The sequence below is a fragment of the Polyergus mexicanus genome, unplaced genomic scaffold, assembly GCF_030449975.1.
Source record: "Polyergus mexicanus isolate NDT 795.1 unplaced genomic scaffold, iyPolMexi1.0 SCAF_9, whole genome shotgun sequence".
NCBI lineage: Eukaryota > Metazoa > Arthropoda > Insecta > Hymenoptera > Formicidae > Polyergus > Polyergus mexicanus.
This window is the reverse complement of record NW_027223329.1, coordinates 6,892,092-6,916,614: the sequence shown is the minus strand read 5'-3', so window position 1 is coordinate 6,916,614 and position 24,523 is coordinate 6,892,092. Positions and strand designations below refer to the sequence as shown.

The 24,523-nt window shown below is 33.6% G+C and overlaps 1 protein-coding gene and 5 non-coding genes across 8 annotated transcripts in view; 1 reads left to right on the top strand and 5 right to left on the bottom strand.

Annotated features, from left to right (window-relative positions):
• LOC138936620 (adenylate cyclase type 5) overlaps positions 1-24,523 on the top strand; it is a 118,925-nt gene that overhangs the window by 56,180 nt on the left and 38,222 nt on the right. The window lies entirely within an intron of this gene.
• Positions 21,905-22,024, bottom strand: LOC138936727 (5S ribosomal RNA). Its single transcript, XR_011447417.1, has one exon. It is a non-coding gene; the product is annotated as a 5S ribosomal RNA (ribosomal RNA).
• Positions 22,182-22,301, bottom strand: LOC138936734 (5S ribosomal RNA). Its single transcript, XR_011447424.1, has one exon. It is a non-coding gene; the product is annotated as a 5S ribosomal RNA (ribosomal RNA).
• Positions 22,477-22,596, bottom strand: LOC138936733 (5S ribosomal RNA). The gene has a single exon (XR_011447423.1). It is a non-coding gene; the product is annotated as a 5S ribosomal RNA (ribosomal RNA).
• Positions 23,132-23,251, bottom strand: LOC138936732 (5S ribosomal RNA). Its single transcript, XR_011447422.1, has one exon. It is a non-coding gene; the product is annotated as a 5S ribosomal RNA (ribosomal RNA).
• LOC138936728 (5S ribosomal RNA) lies at positions 23,428-23,547 on the bottom strand. The gene has a single exon (XR_011447418.1). It is a non-coding gene; the product is annotated as a 5S ribosomal RNA (ribosomal RNA).

Here is a 24,523-nt window from a genome sequence, read left to right as displayed (position 1 = left end):
TAACGTTGCGGAAAAAGCAATGAAATTTGTTTATAAATCTTGCGTGAATTCTTGCTCTATATATATATTTACGGTATGCGCCCCTTTTTATAATATTCCGTAAATACTTCCGTAAAATTTGACGAGGAATCGTGAAATCATACCGAGTTCCAAGAATTGACCAACAAATCGTAAAAATTTTACGATAATCAACAACAATAAAACATGATCGCGCTTGAGGTTACATTGTTCTCTTTCAGATTGTTAAACTGAATTTAGTTTCCTTGCAAGAGACAGACGCTACAACACTAGACCGATCTCTCAATATAAATCATAAAATACGGAAAACTCTCATTTATTAAAATAGTTGACATATAAATATTGTAAGAGATCTCAAAGATCTCGCAAGGAGTTTTCCATTCGATTATTAAGTTTTATTCTATTATTTCGCGCGAGCTAGGCTACCTACCTGCCTTCAATCTCCAGAGCTTGACGGACATGCAGATTTTAAATCCGCACCACGTGCGATTGGATTATCCCTCTGGCGCCGACATCGTTATCAAAGGAGACATCGATTCGCTTCTCATCCTTTGTTCCACGCTCGAATCATTTAAATGTTCAACGATGTGTAAAATTCAAACAAAACCGTTATAGGCGCGAATCGTCAAAAATAAAAGGGTATTTAAATAAGCGTAGACGTGTAGCTTCCGTCTTTCGCGATGAGCGGCTGATGGCGAATTCCGATGTCCCGGTGAACGGATCGAGGCGAATCGTTTATGATACGAATTCGCGTTCGTTAACATCGATAACCAATGTTCGTCATGTTTCAAATTGATTATACGAGTCCGTTTTTTAACGACGTATCTTTCCGAAGCACCTTCGCGGAGGGCCACCAAAGAGCGATAACGAAAACGTCATCGATGTCGACGACGCTTGCGATACGATATATTGGGTTGAGTAAAAAGTCATTGTGTATTTTTGCAACAGATGGCATTAGTTCAGTTTTGGCAGTACTAGAGTCATTCACACATATGTTTGTCATATATCGTTTAACAGCTGACGGTTTAAGCTTCATTCTAAAAAAAAATGAGCGATTTGGTTGAGTTTTGGAGATTTTACAACAAGTTGAAGATGGAAGAACAAACTGTGCATTTTCGCCATATTTTACTGCTTTACTTCCGTAAAGGGAAGAACGCGCATCAAGCTTGTGAAAAATTGCGTAAAGTTTACGGTGACGATGCTCTACAAGAACGTCAGTGCCAAAACTGGTTCAAGAAATTCCGCGCTGGTGATTTTGATCTCAAAGATGCTCCTCGGTGAGGAAGGCCCACCGAGGTTGATGACGACAAAATAAAGGCATTGATCAAGTCAAACCCACTTTACACGACACGAGAGATTGCAGAAACATTGAAGATCAGTCAAAAAAGTGTTCACGTCCACCTAAAGAAGCTGGGATACGTAAGCAAGCTCGATATTTGGATTCCTCATGAACTCAAAGAAGTTCATTTGACGGCGCGTATAAACATCTGCGATATGCTCATGAAACGTGAAGAAAACGATCCTTTTTTGAAACGAATGATAACTGGTGATGAGAAGTGGATTGTTTACAACAATGTGGAACGCAAACGGTCTTGGTCCCGACGTGATGATTCGCCTCAAACGACTTCAAAAGCAGAACTTCATCAGAGGAAGGTTATGCTCTCAGTGTGGTGGGATTGGAAGGTGGTGTTTTTTGAGCTCCTACCAAGGAACCGAACAATCAATTCGGATGTGTACTGTCGGCAATTGGACAGTTTGAACGAATCTGTCGTCCAAAAACGTCCGGAGCTCGTCAATCGTAAAGGAGTTGTGTTCCATCACGACAACGCGAGACCACACACATCTTTGGCGACCCGTCAAAAATTATTGGAGCTTGGATGGGATGTGTTGCCCCACCCAGCATACTCGCCTGACCTTGCGCCGTCAGACTTCTACTTGTTTCGCTTTCTTCAAAACTCTTTGCGTGGAATAACGTTAAATTCAGATGAGGCGGTAAATCAGCACCTTGTTCAGTTTTTCGCCAATAAAGATAGGTCCTTTTACGAACGGGGAATTATGAAGCTTACCGAAAGATGGCAAAAGGTCATCGAACAAAACGGAAAATATATCATTGATTGATCTTTGTTCTTTATATAAATAAATGACTTTGAAAAACATACAAAAAATACGCAATAACTTTTTACTCAACCCAATATGATAACGATTTACACCACGTGGGCGTACATAAACGAATTTTTGCCCGACTATAGAATCCATATTGTGACGCAAAAAGTGATTGTAAAGAGGTATTAAAATTAAATTAATAACGGTAAGTAGCGCAGTAAGCTTTATTACTGTTTGCATAATTTACGTATATTACGAAGCACTCTCGCAAAACATATTTTGTCAGATTATTTTACCTTAATAATTTTTTTCAGTTAGAATAAAAATTATGTTAACATTTTATATGCTGCTAAAGATAAATTGTGTAAAAGAGATAAAAATAATATTTTGTATGTGCACTTCCCGTCCGTTTAATCTTTCAAGCTACAACTTCCACGCGTTTAGCCTGGATAAAATGAAAGATGCTACCTGGCTCTCTACACTAATCGGTTTATATACTGTGTAATCCATTTGACGATTATACTGGGCGTCATGCATATATTCATTAAAAAAATATAATTATATTAATAATTTTTTACATATTTCGTCAATAAAATTTTTCATTCTACCATATATCAGTAAGATATTTTTTCATATTATTTTATTCACCCCATTGCACAAATATACGAAACAAAATATGCATAAATAAATATGCAAATACCGCTTTGACAAACATTTCAAAGTGCAGCTTGCGAAATATAGTTTATGCAATTTCTCTCAACGGATTATGCGAGACATCAGACTCTATCAAACTCATTGTACGATATTTTAAAAATAATCGGTTTTCTATTTTAACGTTATATCAAAAATTGAAAAAATATTATAATTTCGAATTATCTGAAATACGAATGAAATAAATGGCGATACAAACAAAGTAAAAATAAATTATATTAATTTAAACTTATATTTATTTACCATTATATTAATTTATTAAACTTATTAATTTTTATTTTTCATAAAGTCAGGCGCCAGTTTCACATCGTTTTGCCATTTACCATTCTTTTTTTCTCGCATAAAGCATATCTAGAAACATTTATAAATCATTTAAGAAAGTCTTGTTATCGATGTAATTTGGCGTTCTTTCTTTCGTGTATCATCATTATATGAAAATCTCGTACGACGTGCCGGCCCATTGAATAAAATATCCGTCGGCTATTTTTTCACCGCAGGAAATGAGAAAGTAAAGTCGTTATTTACGAGAATCCACCTGTCCGTGTCTACCGAGGGTCATTCTAGGTATTTTCGGCGCTCGAAAAAAAAAACAAAAAAACGTGACACGTATATACGTATTATACCTAATGGCGCACGATACCTAATGGTAACGTGAGGGAATGTCCTTTTTCACATGACAGATGGACGATAAGAACGAACTTGGGATATTGTTGCGTACGACTGACAACACATATTCGTCTAACATTTTTGTTCGCGAATGTAAGATCTACCTTTGTATTTTGAAAGATTTCTATTGCGCTTACTTTTTTTCTTCTATTTTTATTTATTAGTAAATTTCTCCTTTTCAAAATTTGTTTGCTTATTTTAAAAAACAATTTGTTATTGAAATATTCGAAGACATTAAAATTCGATGGGTGCTCGATTGCATCTATAAACACGTTTTCAAGTAACACTTCTCGTTATGCGTGTGCACATGTGCGAAAAATAGTAAAACTAATATTATAGATTGGAGAATCTCTTCTCGGGTTCGTTATTCGAACTGTTGATGAAAATTGTTTTGCAAAATATTAAAATGTCCATTGTGTAGAAACTTCGCGAGTATGGGTTTATTGGGATTAGCAAAATAGTTATCGATCGCATGAAATCACGCCCGGATTTGTACACAGAAAATTCGGATATTATAAATTGGGATAATTATCGATGCGAGTGGATCGGGTAATTGGTTTTAATACTTTAAATTCTTCAGCGTTGAAGATATAGAGAGTAAAAAATAAAAAAAAAATAGCTGTGTCTCTCTGATCACTAAATGTCGAAAAAAATAGTGTTTGTTATGTAAACTGCACAAGAATCAGAAAAAAGAAAAAGAAAGGTGTTAACTGAAAACGTATATCGATTCTTGTATTTTAAAACATGCATACGTAAACAGAATGTATAAATTATTGAATTTATTAAAGATATTAGAAGAGATAATAATTCTTATATATCAAGAATTTTGTTTTTTTCTTTCGAAATTATTTATCGCATCTAATTTACAAGAGAGAGAGAGAGAGAGAGAGAGAGAAAGAGACTTATTATTGACAATTTGTAATCTGATTATTTGTTCCCATGGCTTATCGAATAAATTCTCTCGTAAAGTAGAGATAAAAATTAAGAAACTTTTCATGTTATTCTCGAGTTAATTAAGTACTAATTACTATAAAGGAGCGTCGTGAGGCAAATAAGATTTTCCGGAGACTTTGTTTCGAACTTTCAGTCGGATATTCCGGATAATCTTTTATTTTTTTTTCAAGTCGTAGAGAAAAATCCCACGTTGATAATCCGCGCATGTAAAATGACCGATGTACCGAGATTGTCGCTGTCGTATCTCCTGTATATCGTAAAAATGGTTATACACTGAACGAACGAACAGTTCGTTTGCTCCTTTCTTTTCGCGTCGTATCAAACATTCGCGTCATACTTTTATGCGTATACGAATATTTTTTGACGTATCGCCTTCACAATCGAATAAATTCGAAGAGTCTTTCGTACATCTTCGGAATTTTAAGCGAACATTCGCATTCGCTTTTTTTTTCACTCACAGTATACATCCCTACCTTAAGATGAGCGTTGTTGCGCAGAACCGCACTGCGTCATAAACTGCAGATTTATATGCGAGGTAGGTAACACGTGTGATTGTCATTAATGTTTTTAGGAATCATAACAGAAAAAGAATCAATACGTGACAGTCGAAGAGCTCGAACGATCGAGATAGGGATTCGCCGGAAGCGGAATATTACGCCAACGAAATGCATCGTGGATAAAAACGCTCACAAGTGTTCATGCGATTCGTATGAACGATATATCCTTGCGGGACTTTCGACGATAAAAAATTTCATTTCATCGCATCGGTTTTACGTGACAATAATTTAAAAATATCAAAATGTATTATTTAAAAAAAAAATATGATATGTATATGTAAAAATGTCAATATTATATACAATACATATTGCGAGCAAGGCAAATTTATTATTAAAATTTTATTTATTTTATATTTTTAGAAAATTAATAAAAATATATGATTGTATTTTGTGGTTTCTTTCGTAAATTCTACAAAACATGCGAAACAAAATTTCTATTTTTCTCTCATTAATTTGAATTGCGTCGATCGGCTTCCTTAAACGATATTTGAACGAGATTAGATGTGCTCATTATTCAAAAAATTTAAATCATAAACGGCAGACATGGAAAAAAAAACAACAATTATTGATTAATACCCGTATTCATAGTCCTTCCTTATTTTAAGGACGGAGGAAGCCTCCATGAAGGATTCTTTGAATCTGCAAGGCCACCTTGTTTCATAGACGGACCTCGAGTCTCCCTTTCAGAAGGAAGGAATATTTTAGGGATTTTTAGTGACCGACTGGAGGCAGCACCGTTTTATGCTGCCTGCAACTAATTTCATATAATACATATGAAAACTTTTTCGTATCTTCAAAAAATTCCACGGAATTTTCCCAATCGCGAATGTATCTTTTCGGAATCCGCCACAGAATCCGATTCTCTGGATTTTCGTCTTCAAATCCATCGTCAGAATCATTTAAAAATTCATTGTCCATTATCCCTTTTTCCTTTATACACTTTCAGTTTGAGAGCGCGACAACAAATAACCACAAAACCACAAATGTAACGAAACTAACTTTTGGAGGTTATATTTGGTTATATTCTGCGTATCGTCTGCTAAAAAGGTCGCATCACTCCTCAAGGAAGCTCGTGACCTTCCTTGAGATAAGGGAGCCAATGAGATTCCTTGTTCGGTCAAGGAAAGTTTATGAAACGTGGAACGAGGAACAAGGAATCCTTATTCCTCAAGGACGGACTATGAATACGGGTATAAGTTATATATCATCGACGAATATGTGTATAAGGAAAAACCCTCGTGGGCAAAAATTGAAGAAGATCATCAAATGTCAAGCCAAAAGTGATATAATAATATTTTCATTTGATTGACTAAATTAATAATATTTCTTGATACATTTATTGATGTGTAAAATTGTAGAATAAAATTAGATTTCTTTTTATGTGTAATTAAAATTGATCGTTCATGCACGAATTTTTAAAGGAAGATGATATGTACGAGAACTTTACGTACATTTATAACGGCACACGCGCTTTCTCCGCGTCGATTATGACGCTAGGTGCAACATTTTGCGCAGTTTATCTCGCGCCCGTTTGTTGGGAACATCATCTTAAGTGCCTCTTTGTAAAATCACTTTACCCGCCATCTTGTGCACATTGATGGACCGCGTCTAATCGAGCGGAAATGCGAAAAGAGAACCGTGACAATTTGTGATATCGTACAGCTGCCGTTTATTTGCGGAACGTAGAAGCCAGGCCCTGGTGCGGAAATGAAGACGACGGAAGTACAACAAGATACGGACATGTCCGTCGTCGGAGTCGAGAAGCTTTTTCTCAAAATGAATATTGAAGGCAAACATCGCGAAGTGCGAAAGCGAAGGCAAGAAAGAAATGATAAAATGCGAAAAAGAAGAGAATTAATGATAAACTTTTTTTTTTTTTTTATAAAGACACAAGATGCATCTTCATCGATCGTTTTTGATTGCAGAATATTATTAAAATATAAGAGAAAGTTAAATAAATCTTAATCAAAATTAATTAATTATTAAATTTTTCTAAATTTTATAAAAAATATACAACGGTTTTGATAATGTATTAATCATGCGATTAAGAATTTTAAAGTATAATTCGCGTAATATGAGAAAAAAAAAAATTATAAATTTATATATATAATATTTTAATATAAAATTATATATACATATTTTTATTTTTCTTATTGTTTTCGCTAAAGCTAAACTTTTTTCTGTTTGACGTAATAAGATATATATTTACTTGATTTTTTTAATCAGCATCTGCAAAAATATTAATCTAAATTGATCATACATAACTTTATATATGATCGACACAATTGTATAGAAAATCATAAATTTCTTCTACGCAGTTTGTGCCGGTTGGAATTTCTTCGCGCTGGCAGATTTATTGCAATAGTTTCCTAAATCCAAGGTATTTAATATTAAATATCAAAAGTTGAAGAGTTAGAAAGAAGAAAGACGCAAAGTTTATCAATAAAAGATATATCGCGGAAATAAAAAAAATTCTAATTTAAAAATTTTTTAACGTTTGCAAAAAAGAAAAATGTATTCATTATTTCCTTTTGTAATAATCTGAATTTTTTTATGGAAAGGATTTGAAAAGACGAACATTTTTACACTTTGAACTTTTTTTTTTTTTTTTTTAGGATTTGTCATAATTTTGAACCGTTTCCGAAATATAGAGGATGGGAACAGACTTTATAAACACTCTATATATGTATTATATATATTATACACTTAATCAAATAATATATGAATCAATCTATAAATATGCGATATATTTCGATTGAGTTTGATAAAACTTTATATTGGAGAGCAAGTAAACAAGGCGAGATCGAATGTTATTGATTAGAAGTTACAATATGTTGTTCGCTGTCGCGAAACTGTTGACATGCCAGTAAGTATGTTTTTCTATTTACTTGTCGTAGCGTCGTTCGATTTAATATAATTTCAAACAATTAATATTTTTATTCATCATGGCTTTTCATTTTCATCAAGGTTTAATTTAGCATGTGATTTTTCATTTCTATAAATCCAGTAAATTAATATATTATGATATTGAATAAACCAAAATACTTTCACGTATATAGTGAAGGTAAATGTACAATTAATTAAATTTGAACTTGTTAACACTCTCTATTAAAATTAGGTAACTTTGATTAATTTGAGATATTAATAAAATTATTTATCGATACTGAATATGCAAAGTGAATAACGCGAGATCGAATGTTATTGATTAAAAGCTACAATATGTCGTTCGCTGTCGCGAAAAATTCTCTAATGCCATTTCTTCTGCGAGCGAATTCGTCTGAATTGGTTTCTCCGCCCCGTAATTTCTTTTCCCTTCGCGAACGAGTTGCCGATTGTACGAGAATCGATGGTAATCCCGCGAGATGGAAATGCGGCGAGACAAGATTTTCACCGAGAGCTCTCCTTCCTATTTAACCTCATTGGCGTCTCTCCCTTCGCCCCGTGATTTTAGCGAAAGAGCATCCCTTTCGGGTACCTTCGTCGCGTGTTACCCGACGAAATCCCTGACGCGCAACCACGACAGCATCGACAAAGCCTTTCGCCGCTTTTTCCACCTCACAACCAGTACACATATATGTATAACGTGTGTTCTCTGCGCGTCACGACGTAATCAACGTCGGCGTTGCATTTTGCGGAGACCACATAATCGTTCGCATTATAATCCAATCTCATCGCGGAATAAGGCTCTTTCGCGATTATTATCTTTCGCGGTTATTATCGCGGCAATCAGTTTGAAAGAAGGCGAATGCGCTTGAATTCGTTTTCTATTCCACCAACTCGAACTTTTGTACGCATCCGACTTGACAAACAGTTGCACGTTTATAGAGATTGCTCGAGGTATCTAATTATTTTTATCCTCCTCCATTACGCGAACGGAGTTTGGAAGCTGTGCACCTCAACAAAACTTAGAATACGTCTAGCACGTATACCAGGTATATAAATACGAAACCGGAATTTTTGTATAGAAAATACACGTTTATTGTATGAAAATGATAAAAAATATTTTATTCCAAGTATTGCCCATTGCTAGCTATACATTTTTCCCATCTCTCTGACAATTTGTGGATGCCACGCCAAAAAAACTGTTGCTCCTTTGAGGCAAACTAGTCATCGAGCCATTTTCGTACATTTTCGTAAGAAGTGAAGCTATGCTCGGCAAGCGCGTGTCCCATCGATGCAAATAAGTAGTAATCGGATGGAGCCAAGTCTGGTGAGTAAGCCGTATGCGAAAGTATTTCCCAACTAAACGCCTCAATCGTTTCCTTGACCGGTTTTGCTGTGCGTGATGGTGCATTATCATGAAGCAAAATCACTTTGTGTTGCCTTTTTTGATATTCTGGTCGTTTTTCACGCAAAGCTTGATTCAAATCGAGTTGTTGTTGCGTTTGAGCGTCATCCTCATCCAACAATGTTTGCAATTCGCTGTCTTCAAACTTTTTCGGTGGTCTTTCACGTTCTTCGTTTCTCACGTCAAAATCGCCACTTTTGAATTTTTTAAACCACTCAAAGCACTGTGATTTACCAAGAGCATGCTCACCGTAAGCTTCGACAAGCATTCGATGCGATTCTGCAGCAGTTTTCTTCAAATGGTAACAGAAAATCAATGCTATCCGCAAATCGTAGTTTCTAGGCACAAAATTCGACATGTTCAACGCTATTAAAAACTATGCTGTTGTATGAAACTTGTATTGTTGTGAGTTGAAAATCTTTATCAGATGTCAAAACAAGAAAATGGCGCCAATGACGCGGTTTGACGGTAACTACATTGACAGCTAGGGCCAGCTATGGGCAAATTCCGGTTTCATATTTATATACCTGGTAAACGTCGTAACACTGCATTGCGTGCAAGATAAATTGAAGTTCCTCGCTGGCGTAGCTAGTACAAACCACTCGATACTAGTCCCGAGAAACGCTATATTAATTCTAAAATTCACAACTATTCGCTTAATATAATTATATGAGAATTAGATGTCTATAAAGTAGCTGTCTCGCGTACGAGTTAATTATGAGAAAATATTTTTAGAGATATGCTATTGAATTTTTTACCCCAGAACAAGTTCGTATCAACATAGAGCAAAGTCTGATAAAACAGCCGCACGTCCAATTCTACCTTATGCAGCAGAAACAACAAGTATAAATTATCTCTAAAAGTATCAATTATAGTTTTTAAAGAAAATATGTTAAAATGAATAAAATTATCTCTGAAAATATCAATTATAATTTTTATAGAAAATGTGTTAAAATGCTAAGTATATATAATTTATCATTACTATCAATAGAAATGCTGGTATCTTTATTTCGATTCGAGAGAGATTTTCTATTATTTTATTACTTGTCGACATAATGGTTCGATTATCTTTCACGCAATTTCTTCAGCCCAAAGGCTCTTTATCTTTATTTCTTTATTTAACGTTAACGTGGCGTCACAACGCGAATAGTTTACACCGCAGGCTATATTTGGGCTAAATTATTTTAGTAACAAAAATCGATAGTTACTGCGGCTATTAAGATACACACACGGGTCGACCCTTCGGAATGATCCTCGTGATCGTCGACGGGGCTGCCCACGACGAGACGAGATCGAGTTATACTTTTCGAGTGGAAAAGATTGTCGAGTGAGTGGCTAAGATAAGGGTCGACACCATATCGTCCCTTCGTTTTTCTCATCGCAAAAACTCTCTTCTCCTTTTCTCTCGTCCGAGAATCGAGCAAATAGAAATTACAGCGGGGAGGGAGCGTGTCCCACGGGAGATAGTGGAATATTTAATAAACCTAAGTTCTCGCGAAAGCAACCCTTTTACCTGGCTTATTAACCCGTAAGTAGAGACAACCTGAAAAACGACGTCGTTTATTATCTGTGCCGACAGATTTAAGCAATCTCGCAATTCATTATTGAGTATATAAATATTAATATAATTAAAAAAAATTTCTGACTATAAATATTGTATATATAATGAGATTTCTCAACAATGTTTTATTTAAGGCTTATTTTCTCTTTTATTTTGCGAGAATCTTTTTATCGTTTTTTTTCCAGCCATGCCGTTCGAAATCGTTGTCCGATTTGTTTTCGTCGACATAGAAGTTATGGGAATATCGGCGAAACTTTACATCGAATTTTTCGCGCGATTTGTTTCGCACCCTCCTCGATTAAAAATTATAGCCCTGTTTTTGCATTCCACGTTAATATCCGTTCTTATCTTCTTTTTTTTCCGGAAAAAAAATGCCGTGTAATCATCGATTATCGAACTCTGCGGAAATCAAATGCAGAATTATATTTCTCGTGAAGAAAAACGAGGAACGAGCTTATCGAGTTTCCTGCATACATATCGGGCTAAAGTAATAACAAAATAACCAAATTAATACACAATTAAATAATTATTAAAATATTAAATTTATTATAATTTTTAATATATATAGCTTCTTAAAATATATATGTATTATAAATCAAAACTCTAATATCTTGTAAATTTTAATTTTACTTTATTTTTTATCTTCCTCCGTATTCTTTTTCTCCACAAATGTTTATAAGTATATTTTTATAGTCTATGTCGAGTGTAGCGTAGAATAAGAATTACTCAGCAGAATTTACGAGCTTCGCAAAAAGCTTTTCTTTGCCGTATCATCCTTGCTCATTATTATTTCATTCATTGTTTATCATCTCCGCGCGCGCGCGAAAGATTTAAATTTTTTTTTTTTTTTTTTAATTTTAAACGTTTAAATCTTACAACGCAAATGTAGGTACTTAAATATAAAACTTATGCTTTCATGGAAGATATCGGCATTATTTCGATGAACATTTCGTTCAGAATAATGATATCCCGGATAATAATAGAACGATGTCAATTTTCAACAAGGACAGATTTTAATCGCTCGTGTGAAAACACGCGAAATGCAATATAGTGCATCGAGAGTCTTATAATTTCGAGAACGATAAAATTGCAAGGAGCTAAATTGAGCATCGCCATGGTAACTGATCACGTAAATTAGGTGATAATTGACGTGCCACGTGCATACTTACGCGCATTTCCGGAGCGACGCAAATGTATTTTGTTCGCGTCTATGTACGTGTGTAAAATGCATCCTCGATGGGCGCCACAATAAACGCACACAACAACGCTGGCTGAAACGAAAACGCGAGAACAAAGGACCGAATGAAACGATTTCGCGAAAAAGACTTGTGCCATTTCGACGACGGGAGCGTTCGTCGTTCGTTTGGTCGTTTGTCCCGTTCGCTTTTACTACTTCAAGCTTGAAAGAAGACAGACAATGCATGACCATACAAGAGAAGAGACAAATCTTATTTCGTCGCAGAAAGAACGCGATGCGTCGTGCGAATTGTCAATCCCATGAAATGCATCTCTCGCGTCAAAATGCGAACGCGTGTTAATTGTCTCGGAAGAAATGAAAAATGTTTAATATAACGTTAATGAGATCTATTTCATTAATGTTGATTTTAATCCTCGTTTAATTGTTCTTTTCTAAAAAACACGATTAAAAAGAGAGGAATAAAGCGAAGTGCGATTACCGTGACGTTGATCATCTTTCGTAAGCGTAACATAATTATAAAACTCACGTGCACTTTTCTTTGCCGTGGATTTTATCATCTCTTAAACTCGTATAGAACGTTTCATGAAGTCGCTTTTTTTTTTTGCAGGCCATTTTTGAAGCTCGCTCTACTTTAATCCACGAACGTGAAAACTTTCATAACGATCGCATTTGTGATTCGCGCAATTTAATTAGACTACACAAAAAACTCGATGAAACTTCGACATAGGTCCTGTCTAAAGTACCTCTTGCGACGTCAACACGATTGTTGATTTGTTTTCAATGAGATCAAGAACTACCTACTTATCTACGGAAGTCAAAATAAACAGGGATAAAAGTTTCATCATAAAACGTGACGAGGTAAACTCAACGCTCTGATAATAAAAAAAAAAAGAAAGAAAGAAAAAAAAGAAATTGCCAGAGACAGAAGTAACACTCTCTCTCTCTCTCTCTCTCTCTCTCTCTCTCTCTCTGTTTTCGATGTACGATGTACTTTTATTTATTTATATACTTCGTATCTCTTTTCCGCGATCAAAATCCAAATGATTAATTTACGATGTATTTTATTATATTTGTTTTGGTTGCTGCTCGCGGTATCAGTTAAAATAAATACCCATTTCTATTTTATGTAAATAAATTGTGAGCATAAATAATATTGCAGAGATATCGAATGATAAGCAATTTTACTGATTGAAAATGTATAACAGAAAATCGTTTTCTTTTTTATCCAAAATAAATATTCCTTATTTTTTAAAAATTTGCGATTGTCAACGTTGGTTTCCTAAACAAGAAAAAAAAAAGAAGAAGAAGATCAGGCGAAATAATTTGAAAAACAGAATCATGCTTTAGTGACGTACTATTTGAAACAACGTTACAATAATATACAAACGCTGAACGTGCATAATCTATATAAACCGCAATGGATGCGGCACTAAATCCTCATTCCCGTAAATTACATGCTTTTTTTCTCTTTCCTTTACCTTATTGCTTTCTTTCAGCAGATTTTCATCAACTTTCAATTAACATAATAAGAAAGGATTATATCGCGACGAGATTAAGTTATTGAATAATGTCGCAATCGCATCAAGAAGTCATGATAAAAGAATTATTTTTAAGTAACAAGGATAAAAAAATGGGATTTGCTAATTTTTTGAGGATGCATTTTAAATTATCGCGAAAACTAGTTAAAATCTTGAAATTACTTCAAATTAGAAGAAAGTTTTCAAAATTTTGTATAATTCTAGAGTATATATATCCTTTCATTCGTTGTAAAAAAATTTTTATATTTTAAAGTATTAAATTCATTTCGCAAATATTGTAATATCGAAATTATGCCAATTTCAAGACTCGGAAAAATCGATCGCAGATAATATTTGAAAGTTCGATACCGCAAGCGCGTTCAATAAGATGAGCGCATTATTCAACGTCGCTCTTGAGGGATGCTTAAAAACTTTAAGCGCGGGAGACTATCCCGACATACGCATAAAATATGACCGTACTAATAGCGTGTATTTTCCGTTACGTTAATTGGCACGAGCACTATGCGACTCGCCGACGAGAGTCATTAAGAACGAGACAAAAGCGATTCCGCCGGGCGACTTTCGATCTACTTACGAATTAATCACTAAGTTGTCAGAATATGTCACGCTATTGTACTCGATCGTGTCAAAGCACGCGGTCGAATTCACAGTCGTAATAATAAACGACCGAACAGATTCAAATCGAAGACTCGTTAGCGATTCTGTATTTAAGATTTTTGTTGCACACGAAACAATAGCTAGTTTATTAGCAATTTTTAATGACACACAATGAGTCAGATAAGAGACTGTACGAACGTTCGTTTTAGTTTACTCGGTACAATATGTGATTAGATTCAATATAACGATAAAATTTCCAAATAGACATTTCCAAGTTACAGTAGTCATTAATTTAAATAGAAACGTAGCGTTAAATTAATAAAAACAACAAAAAATTAAGGTTTACTAAAATTAATATTACTAATCAGAAGAGACATTAAAATCATTGAACGGGATCACGTTTCAAAGATTTCGATAAGGGGAGGTTTGTAATGTTCAAGATGAACCGTTGCAGGTATTATAATTACAACGCAATCTCGTAACAGGAAATCCGATCGTTGTGGTCCATGATCAGGTTTCCCCGTAAAATCGCGACTCTGTATCTATAGATTTCAAGGAAAGAAAAACAGCCAAAAAGGAGATAAAAGCCGAATGAAATGGAACAACCGAAATGGTCGATAATGAGACAACGGCTCTCTTTATAAAAGAAACAATGTGAAATTACTTCCTTCTTAAAACATCGAGAGTAAGAGATTTTTATATAATATTAAAAAATAAATATTACAGAAAAAAGAAAGAATTTCAATAGAATAAATTCACGAGATATACCAGGTATATAAATATGAAACCGGAATTTACCCATAGCTGGCCCTAGCTGTCAATGTAGTTACCGTCAAACCGCGTCATTGGCGCCATTTTCTTGTTTTGACATCTGATAAAGATTTTCAACTCACAACAATACAAGTTTCATACAACAGCATAGTTTTTAATAACGTTGAACATGTCGAATTTTGTGCCTGGAAACTACGATTTGCGGACAGCATTGATTTTCTGTTACCATTTGAAGAAAACTGCTGCAGAATCGCATCGAATGCTTGTCGAAGCTTACGGTGAGCATGCTCTTGGTAAATCACAGTGCTTTGAGTGGTTTAAAAAATTCAAAAGTGGCGATTTTGACGTGAGAAACGAAGAACGTGGAAGACCACCGAAAAAGTTTGAAGACAGCAAATTACAAACATTGTTGGATGAGGATGACGCTCAAACGCAACAACAACTCGATTTGAATCAAGCTTTGCGTGAAAAACGACCAGAATATCAAAAAAGGCAACACAAAGTGATTTTGCTTCATGATAATGCACCATCACGCACAGCAAAACCGGTCAAGGAAACGATTGAGGCGTTTAGTTGGGAAATACTTTCGCATGCGGCTTACTCACCAGACTTGGCTCCATCCGATTACTACTTATTTGCATCGAAGGGACACGCACTTGCCGAGCAGCGCTTCACTTCTTACGAAAATGTACGAAAATGGCTCAATGACTGGTTTGCCTCAAAGGAGCAACAGTTTTTTTGGCGTGGCATCCACAAATTGTCAGAGAGATGGGAAAAATGTATAGCTAGCAATGGGCAATACTTGGAATAAAATATTTTTTATCATTTTCATACAATAAACGTGTATTTTCTATACAAAAATTCCGGTTTCATATTTATATACCTGGTAAAGTAATCTATATTATTAATTTGTAGAAATTTTATATTTTAGGTAATCTAAAGAAAATAAAGAAAATAGACATCAACAATAAGTTATAATAAATATAAAGGACCTATATTATGACATATCAATCAAAATAAAAATCATAAAAATATAAATCCTGTAATACATTTATAATCATCAAAACACGTCAATGCGGAGACGATACGTCGCCTACATTTGTACGCCCGACTTATTGCGCTTCGCTCATATATTGCCAATTTTTATTTTTAATAGATTAAAAATCATTTATAATTTCATCTATCATTTTGTTTATATATAGAGGAATAAATAATAAAATATTTGCAATTTTATAGTCAATGTATACTTAGAAATTTTTTGAACAATAACATTGATTGGAAAATGTCCTTTCGAACCGCCGAATTTCAGAAGCCGACTCCATGTCCCAGATTATTGGTTGTTTTCGTGTTTTGAACCCTCTAACCGATCGATCATGACCGATGTTCTCTTGGAGAAAAAGCTCGTTTTATTTATTCTCTATTTTTGTTTTTTGCATCATATTTTCTTACCGAGAAAAATGTTTTTTACAGATATCAGAAACAAAAATGAACAGTTTCGTAAAATAATCATTAAATGGATTATTACATATTATTTTAATAGCAATGGCTTTTTCCATTGATAATGAAATTTGCATTGAAAATGCGGAAAATAAGTGACCTAATATGCTTAATTATCAGTTGTCGAATAAGATAATATCGATCCATTATAATTTAAAATTAACACTGATACCAAATTATATGAGTGGCAACTCCAATACTCCAATTCTTACATTCCCAAGAGTACACTTCTTCGATTCTCGATTCGACCGTTTTGTCGATGTGTTAATCTCGCGACGAAGTCCCGACGAAACTAATGACGCGAATAGAAAACATCAGCGTAGCTCGACGCTTAATTGCCGCTCTCGATGAAACGTGGTAAAAATTAGAAAGGACTTAATTGTATGAGTTACCATTTTTCAAGCGGAGTCGAGCGAGCGTTTGACAAATAGAACCTTTTCACGCAAGCCGTTTTTCGTCGCCCGAAAGCTCTCATTATTTATTTTCATGCATGTAAAAATATAATACGGCAAATGTGTAAACGTGCTGTTGAAAAGTATCTCGTGCAAATATAGATTTTTAATTATATAATTGAGAGATATATTTTGGAAGCTTAACTGGGATAATCTAAGGAAAAACCATCACTGATAGCGCAAAAAAGCATGACGATACGTTAATAAAGAAAACCGGACAATAAAAGATTTTCAACTACATGCAAAGATAATAATGTAAAAAATTCAACCTTGCATCGATTAATAAAAAAACCTGCTTTTAAATGATTTTAAACGTAAAATTCGATTGTTAGAAGAACGACAACTAAATACTATGATAAAAGCGTACGAGAAATAAGTGAAACTTTTAGAGTTCAACGAATTTAATGCAACATCGTTAGAAACAGAAAATAGATTTAAAACGAGCATACCGAAATAAAAAAATTACAGAATGGAAAAGATGAAAGTTTACAATACATCTTCAAGTATTGAACAGGACCTAGAGAAAATTGAAAAAAAAAAAAAAAAATAGAAAAAAAAATTATAAAGATGATGAAGATGCATATAAATGGAAAAGAGGAATCAAAGCTTTTATTCATAATGCGAACCAATCCTATAAAGGATTTTATGCAATTTTCTGTCTCGATATAAATAAGAGTTTCAAAAATGTAACGATGAAGCGTCAAGAGAGAGCTAAGGTGTAACACTTTTTTTCTTACGTCAAAAAATATAATCTGATCGTATCATGATTTCATAAATTTTCCTATTTCCGATTTTCGCAATACGTCGAATGGTGTATTAAAAAGTTGCATATATAACGCGAAAAATGTCATGCGCGATGACGTGAAAGAGATGTGATTTTTCGTCTCGAAAGCTACGCTTTATCCGTCGACATACATGTATCGACTATTCTACCACGAAGACGGCAACATGTCCGTTTTCATCAGATTCATCGATAACCCTGATGGATCACTCGCTATAAAAATGCCTGTGTCGAAAGCGTGTTTTGTCGCGAAGCAGACCTGCATCGTCGCGATAAGAAAATTTCAGCGTTATAAAAAAATTGACAAACGTTTTACAAAACTATCATTTCGTTTAATTGATCAGAAAAATTAAATTATATATATAATAAATTATTTTATTATTCTCCTGTAATAGTGTTATTATATTCAATTTTTTATTATAACAAAATGTAAATAACAAAATCTTCAATTGATTTATAGTAACACTTATTCAGCGAAATATTTTCAAAGCAATTTTTTTTTTTTTTTTAAATCTCTTAATAGACTCTTGCCAGATTAATTGTACGATTTATGAAAATTTTGGTATGTGATGGATGAGTATCCTTTATCGTCTTTTCACAATTTCAATTTATTACCACGTGTTGCTTAATCGCGCGAAGCAATTCTTGCAGCCGATGCTTAATAAAACACATGCAGGCATACGCGTTTTAAGTGCACCGGGAACAGTCGGTTGTAAAATATTTATAAATGCGTTGTTGCGAGCAAACATACATTTCCACGCCGCGTTCTATCGCATCGCAACAAAAACAAAGTGAGATAATAAAGTATCGGCATTAAAGCGAGCATATAAAAAAAACAGCTCTGATTTTTTGAGAAATTAATACATAAACTGCACTAAATCAGTTGTATTTTTTTCCACAAATAATGGTCGCTTATTTGAAAAGACGACATATTTAAGAAGATATTAAATCTTTGCTTTAAATATTTATTTTTCGATACCAGAGAATTGTGATTATATTAATATTAAATATTTTTTTCTTTGATTTGTTATCTAAATTTTTAAAAAATGAAGAACCTTCGTCCCAGAAAAAAAGTTGTGAAAATGAACACGGAAGTGCATCAACGCGAAAGAGCAAATATCTCTCAGTAGTAACGACGCGAATATATATGACGAATATATACGGAATATATGAGCTGCGCTCAGGCTCGAGTAGTAGAAGCCTGAATACGGAGCGACTAATACCCGTATTCATAGTCCGTCCTTGAGGAATAAGGATTCCTTGTTCCTCGTTCCACGTTTCATAAACTTTCCTTGACCGAACAAGGAATCTTATTGGTTCCCTTATCTCAAGGAAGGTCACGAGCTTCCTTGAGGAGTGGATGCGACCTTTTTAGCAGACGATGCGCAGAATATAACCAAATATAACCTCAAAAAGTTAGTTTCGTTACATTTGTGGTTTTGTGGTTATTTGTTGTCGCGCTCTCAAACTGAAAGTGTATAAAGAAAAAAGGGATAATGGACAATGAATTTTTAAATGATTCTGACGATGGATTTGAAGACGAAAATCCAGAGAATCGGATTCTGTGGCGGATTCCGAAAAGATACATTCGCGATTGGGAAAATCCCGTGGAATTTTTTGAAGATACGAAAAAGTTTTCATATGTATTATATGAAATTAGTTGCAGGCAGCATAAAACGGTGCTGCCTCCAGTCGGTCACTAAAAATCCCTAAAATATTCCTTCTGAAAGGGAGACTCGAGGTCCATCTAAGAAACAAGGTGGCCTTGCAGATTCAAGGAATCCTTCATGGAAGCTTCCTCCGTCCTTAAAATAAGGAACGACTATGAATACGGGTATTAGTTACAGTAGTTTGTATGCTCTTCTCTCGCTTCTTTTTCGCGGTTTGCTTCACTTTCTGGTCGATAGCAAAAGTCTTTCGTGAAAATTTCATCAATAGATACTTAGACTTTCACGAGCTATGAATTAGATGGGATCAAACGCCAATTCTACTGCTACATTAAACGTGTAAAATAAATAATATAAAAGATTTAATTTTGTATAGATATATGAATGTTTTTAAATATATCTATTAATAGTATTATATATTGTATATATTTACATAAATATTAACCTCTATTTTTATATACCATAAATCAGTATTTATTATTTATTTATTATTCACAGATTCTTATTAGCGATACCTCGCTCATGTCACGATTGGAAACGATAGAGATAAATGTGCCATTAAAATGCACAAACTATAGACGCGAAAATTTCTGGTCACGATTGTAAAATACTGTAAAGTCACGATACGACAGATGGAAAAGACGATAGAGCGAAAAACCCGTCATCGTGCGGCAAGCACAAATTGGAAAATTCAATTGGTGTTTAAAGTCAAGAGAGTTTTATCGCACGGACAGAAACGGGAAATATGATCGAGTAAGAACCCCCGTTAAGCTGGCCGTTCAATCATCGACAAATAAATTGCACTTATTGAGAAATTTAGAGCTATTTATTAATTAATTTATTGCCTTAATCCAGATTTTGTCGTTCGAACAGCTTAGCAGAAATTCACGTTCAAAAGAGAAGGAGGCTAGCTTGATATTTAGCTGATCATGCAAACGAAATAAAAGGCAATGCGCATGCACATAAGAAATACGGACAATATTATTAATTTTTATTTTTTTTATGAAGTTAAGCGTAACTTGGATGCATACGTCTTGAAAGAATCTATAAATTTGTTCCCGAAAAAAAATCGGAATGAAGCGAATCAAATTTTTCCCATTGTAATAATAGAATTGAATGCGTATACATGATCAAAGACGAAGAGGAACGAATATAGATTATGAATGTCATAAAGCGAAGATTGAGAATGAGACCACTAAGAGCTTTAATGCCGGATTAGTAGCTATAAGCCATGGATCAGAAGATAGAAAGGGAAAAGGAACGCGATAAAAAAAGAATGTCTAATACTAGATTAGAGCAAGGTCGAGAGAGCCAAGGATTAAATCTAACTATCTAACAAGAAGAGTCGACCGAGTGACGAGCAATGCGACATATATATATTTCTGTAACTCCGTGCAAATGTGTGAAATTGGATTTGCAGGAATTCCATCCAAATTTCAAAGAATGAAAAACGAATGATTCGGCTTTTTTACAATCGCAGTTTTGTATAAACTGAATGAAAGGCAGATTAGAATACACGAGATAAAGATTTTTATTAATCTTAACTCTTAAAGAATGAAAAGAGGCGAAGAAAACGAAGACGAAAACAGAGGAGACCTTACAGACGACGAGAAATGTGAAAAAAGCGTTGATAAGAGATAAGAATTTAATCTTGATGATAGAAAAATGCGATTAATTCGTTGATATCACGAATATTATAAAACATCAGGTTCATCCAGACTACATTTTCAATGAAAATAACAAATATCATATATATACTTATATCTATAGTTTCTGTCTAATGTAGGCTTAATCTACTTTGTCATATATATATATATATATATATATATATATATATATATATATATATAAATTTATATATAATAAATTTTTTACATTGCCGGTCTATATTATTTTGCCTTGTCTTAATTTACTGTCTTAATTTATGTGTTGCATAGCGTAGGAAAAGTATAAATCAAAAGAATTACATATCAAATAAACGAGAACTGGTGCATTACAATGTGATATAACTGTTAACTAGTCAGACTATCAGAGTAACTACAAATATGAATAATCACACTTAAAAAAAAAAAAAAAAACCTCACAAAGGTAACAAAATATGCCGTATAAAAAGATCTTAACTTGTACGCAACAAAAAGTTGAAAAAATATTTATCTCTAAAAAATAAAAAATAAATATGAAATCAATATTTAACTAACCAAGTATTTAAAAGTAATTCAGTTTGTGAGGATATGTAATTTGAAATATGTGCCCGAAAATTTATGTATTAAGAGCGTTAGCATTAACTGCAAGGATTTTAATATAAATTTTTTAAAACATTATAATATATAAATATATATTTTATATATATAAATATACAGGGTGTCCGACATGTAAGTAGCCAAACGAAAAGTGGAGATAGATCGGGTCAATCTGATATTACACCATAACATTCGTGATATTATCAAACTAAATAAAGTAGATTTTTATCATTACAATCATTTAAGCATGTATTCGTAAAGAAATATCGTTATTGATTTCAATTTAAATTAGCCAAAAAAAATAGTGCCAACGGTACATGGTGTTCCCAAGCGGTCACCCATCCAAGTACTGACCATGCCCAACATTGCTTAACTTCAGTGATCGGACGAGAACTGGTGCTTTACAACGTGGTATGACTGTTGGCGACAGTAAAACTTTTAGGGCAGCTACAGATATAAATAATTTGAAAATTTCGAGACAATTATAAATAAAGAAGATTTTTATCATCACAATAATTTAAGCATATATTGATAAAGAAATATCAATATTGATTTAAATTTAAATTAGCCAAAAAAAAAGAGTGCCAACGGTACATGGTGTTCCCAAGCGGTCACCCATCCAAGTACTGACCATGCCCAACGTTGCTTAACTTCAGTGATCGGACGAGAACTGGTGCTTTACAACGTGGTATGACTGTTGGCGATAGTAAAACTTCTAGGGTAGCTACAGATATGAATAATTTCAAGACAATTATAAATAAAGAGAATGTTAAGACAACTATAAATAAAGTAGATTTTTATCATTACAATCATTTAAGCATGTATTCGTAAAGAAATATCGTTATTGATTTAAATTTAAATTAGCAAAAAAAAAGAATGCCAACGGTACATGGTGTTCCCAAGCGGTCACCCATCCAAGTACTGACCATGCCCAACGTTGCTTAACTTCAGTGATCGGACGAGAACTGGTGCTTTACAACGTGGTATGACTGTTGGCGATAGTAAAACTTTTAGGGTAGCTACAGATACGAATAATTTCAAGACAATTATAAATAAAGAGAATGTTAAGACAACTATAAATAAAGCAGATTTTTATCATTACAATTATTTAAGCATGTATTCGTAAAGAAATATCGTTATTGATTTCAATTTAAATTAGCCAAAAAAAAAGAATGCCAACGGTACATGGTGTTCCCAAGCGGTCACCCATCCAAGTACTGACCATGCCCAACGTTGCTTAACTTCAGTGATCGGACGAGAACTTTTTTTTTTTAACTATATATATATTTATTTCATACTTTACAATGCGATTAGGAATTATCACATGGTGTTTTACAACGTGGTATGACTGTTGGGGATAGTAAAACTTTTAGGGTAGCTACAGATATGAATAATTTCAAGACAATTATAAATAAAGAGAATGTTAAGACAACTATAAATAAAGCAGATTTTTATCATTACAATTATTTAAGCATGTATTCGTAAAGAAATATCGTTATTAATTTCAATTTAAATTAGCCAAAAAAAAAGAATGCCAACGGTACATGGTGTTCCCAAGCGGTCACCCATCCAAGTACTGACCATGCCCAACGTTGCTTAACTTCAGTGATCGGACGAGAACTGGTGCTTTACAACGTGGTATGACTGTTGGCGATAGTAAAACTTTTAGGGTAGCTACAGATATGAATAATTTCATGACAATTATAAATAAAGAGAATGTTAAGACAACTATAAATAAAGTAGATTTTTATCATTACAATCATTTAAGCATGTATTCGTAAAGAAATATCGTTATTGATTTCAATTTAAATTAGCCAAAAAAAAAGAATGCCAACGGTACATGGTGTTCCCAAGCGGTCACCCATCCAAGTACTGACTATGCCCAACGTTGCTTAACTTCAGTGATCGGACGAGAACTGGTGCTTTACAACATGGTATGACTGTTGGCGACAGTAAAACTTTTAGGGCAGCTACAGATATAAATAATTTGAAAATTTCGAGACAATTATAAATAAAGAAGATTTTTATCATCACAATAATTTAAGCATATATTGATAAAGAAATATCAATATTGATTTAAATTTAAATTAGCCAAAAAAAAGAGTGCCAACGGTACATGGTGTTCCCAAGCGGTCACCCATCCAAGTACTGACCATGCCCAACGTTGCTTAACTTCAGTGATCGGACGAGAACTTTTTTTTTTTTTTTAACTATATATATATTTATTTCATACTTTACAATGCGATTAGGAATTATCACATATTTGCTTAACTCTATAGTTCCTGCCTAATTCAGGCTTAACCTATCTCATCAAGTACATATAACTTATAGTAACTATAAATTTTTTAACATTTCCGGTATTACTTTGTCTTGTCCTTGCTTACTATCTTACTCTGTGTTACATATTGTAGGAAAAATATAAAATAACAAAAAAAACCTACATATCAAAGAAATAAAAGAAATAAATAAGATTACTTAATTAATTAATTAATTAATTAATTAATTAATTAATTAAACATAACAATAGGATAAGATAACAGTAATATCTCTTAATATCTAAAATGCCTTATAAAAGATATTTAGTTTTTGATAAGGAACTTCATATTTAAAGTGTTTTGGCATATTGCTAACTCTTAATTGCGTTATATCTTTTGTTAGATTATTATGTTCTAATTGTGTATTATAAAATCTTTCCGCTATATTATAAATATATTCCTTAATGTATGGTATTTGTGTTTGTTCGTGTAGTTCAACAATCCGGCTATATCTATCAGCGTTAAGTATCAGTCTTAAACATTTATTTTGAAAACTTTGCAAAGGTTTTAAGTTAGTTTTCGCCGTGCCGCACCATACCGCCGCCGCATATGTCAGTATTGGCCTAAGTATCATTTTATATATTAATATCTTATTGCATCTGCTGACTG